General features: G+C 39.3%; 1 long non-coding RNA gene across 1 annotated transcript; it reads right to left on the bottom strand.

Moving 5' to 3' along the window:
• Window positions 1–2,027: 2,027 nt before the first annotated feature.
• On the bottom strand, window positions 2,028–4,951 carry LOC132207463 (uncharacterized). Its single transcript, XR_009443482.1, has 3 exons — window positions 4,883–4,951; window positions 3,831–4,001; window positions 2,028–2,470 (listed from the first exon to the last, which is right to left on the bottom strand). It is a non-coding gene; the product is annotated as an uncharacterized LOC132207463 (long non-coding RNA).
• Window positions 4,952–5,884: the final 933 nt, after the last annotated feature.

The raw sequence follows: 5,884 nt of genomic DNA, 5'->3' as shown, positions 1-5,884 counted from the left end.
CTCCCACCAAAATGAAAGGGTTCCTGTGGTCCTCAAGTTGTCAGTTCCATCACCTCCACATGGATACCATTACTAGACACGGATACACCTTTCCTCCTCTGTCAGGGTTCTGCAAGGAACATTGTCTCTGAAACACTATTGTACATTTTTCTTCGATTCCCACATCTCTTCACACTTCCACTGAACCTTCTCATGCAGTCACAGAAAGTGTAATACTAAAATGCCTCCACCCTTGTCATATCCAAGGCCCCAATCAAGAAGCAGAAATTTGGCTGTGCTTTATTCGGTCTAATCTACCATTGTTCACAACGTGTCCTCCTCTGCATTGGGAAGATGAAACAAAGGAAGGGTGATCGCTTTGCAGGACAACTCTGCTCTGGTTGCAAAAATGATCCTAAATTTCCAGACACCTACCACTTCATCATGCTGCCATGTTCCCACATCAAGATTTCTGTTGGAGGACTGCCACACTGTTCCAGTGAGCCTTGACACAAGCTTGAAAGATGCGTAATTTTGCATTTGGGATCATGCAGTCTCTTGGACTCAACAGTGAGTTCAACAGAGACTGTTTCCATCCTTCCATGTTTTCTACCTATCCCATACCTAGTCTTGTTACGATATGGATTTCTTTATGCATTATCACCAATTCTCATGTACTCCTGCCCGCAAGTTAAATCATAAAACCCCTACAGTGTGGAAATTTGGCCCAACAAGCACGCACCAGCCCTTCGAAGAGCATCCCACCCAGACCCATTCCCTCACCCCTGCATTTCCCACGTCTAACCCACCTAACCTAAATATCCCTGAGCACAATGGGCAACTTAGCGTGGCCAATACACCTACACTGCACATCTTTAGAATGTGGGAGGAAACTGGAGCACCCAGAGGAAACCCTCACAGACACAGGAATAATGTGCAAATTCCACACAAACATTCACCCCAGGCTGGAATAGAACTCGAAAAGTACAATTCAGCCATGACCGTCTGCTACCTGCCACATAGTCAACTGTGGATTCAATTCAGAAAATTTCTTTGGATCCCATGGGCTCCTACATTTGATCCCAGAAGGGACATTATCGAAAGCCTTGGTGAAGTTCAAGTTGAAAAGGTCAAAAGTATTGGCCTCATCTATGCAGCTGGTGACTTCTTCAAAAATTTAAGCCAAGTTAGTGAGACATGACGTCCCCTTAACAAAATCATGCTGACGGTTTGTGATTGTTCCTGCCTCCCCAAATGCAGGTTAATTCAATTAGCTCAGAACTGCTGTGTTTGTAAAGCCAGCAGAACATCTGGTACCTGAGGTATTACAGGGAGTATATCCCAGGATTTTTTCCTGACTGTGTAATAACAAAGTGGAGGATTGAAGCTGGTGTAGAAATCATAGAATACATGTGAGGAATTTGAAGAACAATTATCAAACAAAATGTTTTATCAAATAGTTGAACTAAAATAAGAGCAGGTGAAGAACAAATTGAATCTTTTGACTTCAAAGAAATTAGCTTAAATGCAACAGAATAATGAAAAACTAAAGCAAGTGTATCAAAACGTGTGCACAAAAGAAGAATCTGAGTGCATTCCAGAACGTTGCTATATTAAAAATAACGTCTTACTGAGAAACAGGAGACAATCACATATTCAGGTGGCTGAGAAAGGGACAGAATCTCACCAAGTTGTATTATCAGTGAATATAAAATGGAGATATTGCAAGGAGCACATGAATTAAAAGTTGGAGTTAATTTCAGAGTAAAGATAATCGAACCAAAATCCAAAAAAAAATGATTAGCCTGTACAGCATAAGGATGTGGTTGAATTTTGCCAGGCATTTCATACATATCAGGTAACTGGAAAACTTCAGGCATTGATGAAATCAATACCTTTAAAACCCATTACTGCATTGGAGGAACATTTTACAAGAGGCTTAATTGATTGTGTAATTATTCAAGTAAGATATGGAGAGCCTTCACAACATTTCAATACTTGTATGCGGCGATATGTCTTGAAACGATGCATAAAAAGATTGTCAACCATTGTTTTTGGAGAAATTTAAGAACAAAAATTCCACACTGTTTAGTTGGAGTTTATAATCGTAGCCATTCAAATGGAACTTACCCACGTGACAGGATGAGAGTACATAATTGCTGATTTATTGTCAAAACTTTGATGTATATGTAATGCGCATGTACTGCCGTGCACTGATAGAGTAAGACAAAAGATCCTTTTTAGAAACAGTCATCTTTGTATATTGGAGATCCTTTTTTAAGGGGGAGGTGAGCCGATGCTGTGGGTTTTAACGACTTATTTGTCCTGTTATTTTGAAGAGCAGTTGTTAGTCAGAAGTGTTAGCTTGCAAAGATCACTTGAGTAAATAGCTTGGGAGACTTTGATTTTTAACAGCCTTGAATGGGTGTGCCTGCTCCTGCTCTCACAGGATTGTTAAGGAACAAAAACAAGGTCGCAGGTCTGGCAGCATCTGTGGAAGAGAAAACAGAGTTAATGTTTCGGGTCTGGTGGCCCTTCCTCAGAATGAGTATTGTTAAGTATTGGTTTTTCAGGAGCATCAGAAGTTGTTTGGGCCTCAACACAGTTGGAAGTTTCAGTAAATGTCTCCTGGCTATTACTCTCTCACAATTTCATCTTAATGATTTTTTTTTCTTCCTAGAGTGAAGAACTGCCTTTATGTCAAAGGGAGTGTATATGGGATATTACCAAATTGGGACATCATGGAAAAGTTTAGTAGAACCAGTTAATATATTCATTATTTTGTCAAGTATTTCCATAGAGTTACAGATAAGTTTTTTTTTAATTTTATTTGCATTTTAACTGTAGTGTAAAAAATGCAGTGTGTTTTGCTTAAAGTTGAGAAGCTTTACCAATCGAATTGCATCTGGAATGCAACACCTTACACTTACCTTTAAAAGGGAAAAAGTTTGAATCTATGCGATCTTCTACATATAATTTGAAGGGATCCGGTCTGGTACATAACATTAATGACAGAATGACCTGTTTGGAGGTATAAAACAGCCATTGGAATTTGTTCCCTGCCTGTCATTTAACATTGGATCCAAATTTAAAATTCACTTGGGCCCCGTCAGGACAGAATAGACTGAACCAATCTCTTTGAGAAGCCTCCTCAAAAAGCTTGCTGATACCAAACATCTCCACAGGACAGCAGCCAAGATTGGGGAGTGGATTTCAGTTTTCACAACTCATTAAGAAAGTGGAAATATCATTTATTCAAGTGCCTTCAAACTGAATTGCTCAGAGGTGTGAGCATCACTGACTCACTTAATGGGTCAAACAGAAATGTAGATTCTGAGGTTGGAACATTTCACGTAGACTAAAAGTGACTTTCCCTAGTGAATGGATGAAGCTGTTTTACAGTCAAATTCTAAATGTGCAGAGCAGGAATTTCATTCAATTATCTGCAAAGTAGAAAGGGAGGAAATGTATTAAATTGTACCAAGTAAAGTTTAGTAGACCATACATTCTAACAGAGACATTGAGTCATTATGACCTACAGCTGAGAGAAAGGTATTTCTGTGGATTGCATCACAACATAACCATACAACTCTTCTAAAGTCATTCTTGCAGTGTTTCATACATAGCCTTGGGTGCTATTGCACATTTAAAAACACAATAATATTATGTGGAATTCTGCCTCTATACCCGAATAGGCAGCGAGTGCTGCATTCACACTGTCCTTTAGATTAAAAAGCTTTCTTTCACATCTCCTCTTGGCTTCTGACCCTTACCTTAAGTCTATGATGCCCCCCCAACCCCAAGGCAATCACCCTTCCAAAAGAGAAAACATTCTTTTATGTCCACCTTACCTATGGCTGTGGTATGGAATCATTCTTCAGAAATGATTCTGGATTCTGAAGAAGGGTCAAGGCCCGAAATGTCAGCCATCCTGCTCCTCTGATGCTGCTTGGCCTGCTGTGTTCATCCAGCTCTACACCTTGTTATCTCAGATTCTCCAGCATCTGCAGTTCCTGCTATCTCTAAAACATCAAACAAAATGGAAGATTTGGTATGGTGAAATCAAAATAAAACTATCTGCAGATTGAGTTAACTCTCCATCAGTCTGATAAGGGGAGGAGCCCAAATTGGTGATTGATGTCACGCTGAAAGTTTACTTCCTATAGATAACTACCTAAATTTTCTGATCATTTAAAACTGTTCTTTCAACTTTCATAGTCATCTCTTTGATCTCAAAATTTGCTTCTATTGTCTCAACTGCCTTTCAATTTAGGTAAGATCACTTTCAACACAAAAACAAATACCTCCTACATTTACATTTGCAATATTTTGTTCTTAAACATTTTTCAAAAGCCTGTTCAATTGAATGTATGCCAAAACATCAATTTTTCTATGTATTCAGCTTCTAGTACACGCAAAAAACAACTTTGTTCCCATTTTTAAATCAAAAAATACAGGTCACTCTATTTTCAAAAACTTCAGCAAATTTGAAATTCTTTGTGGAACCAAGTCTGAATATATGTTTTGTGAACAACACCATAATTTAAATTTTGCCCTCTAACTCTGGTAAATTATGGCCTCCTCAAACTGTGCTGCAACGGACAGTCATGATTCCTTTTTCAGGTCTCACTCTGTCTTCTTCATCATTTTTCAGCTATTTATACCTTATCCTCAAAGATACATTTCAAAGCTGCCGAATTGTGGCTTCTTCTTAATTAACATTTATAACCATCCACATAAGTGCACATTTAAAATAGTGACAAATAATTCCTGCTCCTTTGCTTTCTCCTTCTGAACTGCTATCAGTTTATTTTCCTCCAGGTGTATCTTGTGAGCTCCACTAACATCAGCTTTCCTGCTCCTCTGATGCTGCCTGGCCTGCTGTGTTCATCCAGCTCTATACCTTGTTATCTCAGATTCTCCAGCATCTGCAGTTCCTGTTGTCTCTGAAACATCTAACAATACGGAAGATTTGGTGTGGTGAAATTAAAATAAAACTATCTGCAGATCGAGTTAACTCTCTGTCGGTCTGATAAGGGGAGGAGCCCAAATTGGTCTGTTACCCATTTCTGACTTTGTTCTATTCCTGTTCCTTGGTTCTATTCAAAGTGAGGGAGCTCTCTGACCCCCAATCAAAGTTTGCGGTATTTTCCTCCTTTATGTCTCCTGACTTCATTTTTAAAAGTTTGCTTCACACTCTGTGGATATCATCAGCACAGTCTTTCTTCAGTCCCTTCACAAATTCTTCCAGCACGTAAGTGCCTCACTCACACCCCCAAAGTAGACTTAAACATGTGCGTGCTTGGCTCACTTCAGTTCCTGGGTTTAGCGAACTCTGCCCCTGTCTTTGAGTAATTATTCACAGATCCCTGAATGTGGAAAGACATTTTAATAAATAGTTAAGGAGGCATTCGCAACACTTACATTTATCAGTCGTGGCTTAGCTTATAAGAACAAGGAGGTTAAGTTGGAACTCCACAGGACTTTGATTAGATCACCGTACGTGGTTCTGGTTACTAAAGCATTGGAAGGATTTAATTCCATTGGAGCGGGCTCAGAGACTGACCAAGATATGGCATGGGATGGAACACTTCAGGTGTGAAGAGACACAGTAAAAACTCACCACATTTTCTGAGAGGAGATCTGAGATATGCACAGATTATGAGGGACATGAACAGAGTTGATTGAAAGCAGCTATTCCCCTTCATTTTTAGGTCAATGAAAAGGGGTTATAATTTTAACGTGAAAGGCAAGCGATTTAAAGTGCCTTTGAGTATTGATTTTCATCCAGAAGCTGCTGGGAATCGAGAATGTGATATCCTGAGGGTGGTTGAGGCAGAAATCTCACAAACTTCAAAAAGTACTTGAATAAGCATTTGAAAGGTCACGACATTCAACGCTTTAG

This window comes from Stegostoma tigrinum, chromosome 47 (genome assembly GCF_030684315.1).
Source record: "Stegostoma tigrinum isolate sSteTig4 chromosome 47, sSteTig4.hap1, whole genome shotgun sequence".
Lineage (NCBI taxonomy): Eukaryota > Metazoa > Chordata > Chondrichthyes > Orectolobiformes > Stegostomatidae > Stegostoma > Stegostoma tigrinum.
Note: the sequence above shows the minus strand (reverse complement) of the source record. Positions and strands in the feature narration are given on the sequence as shown.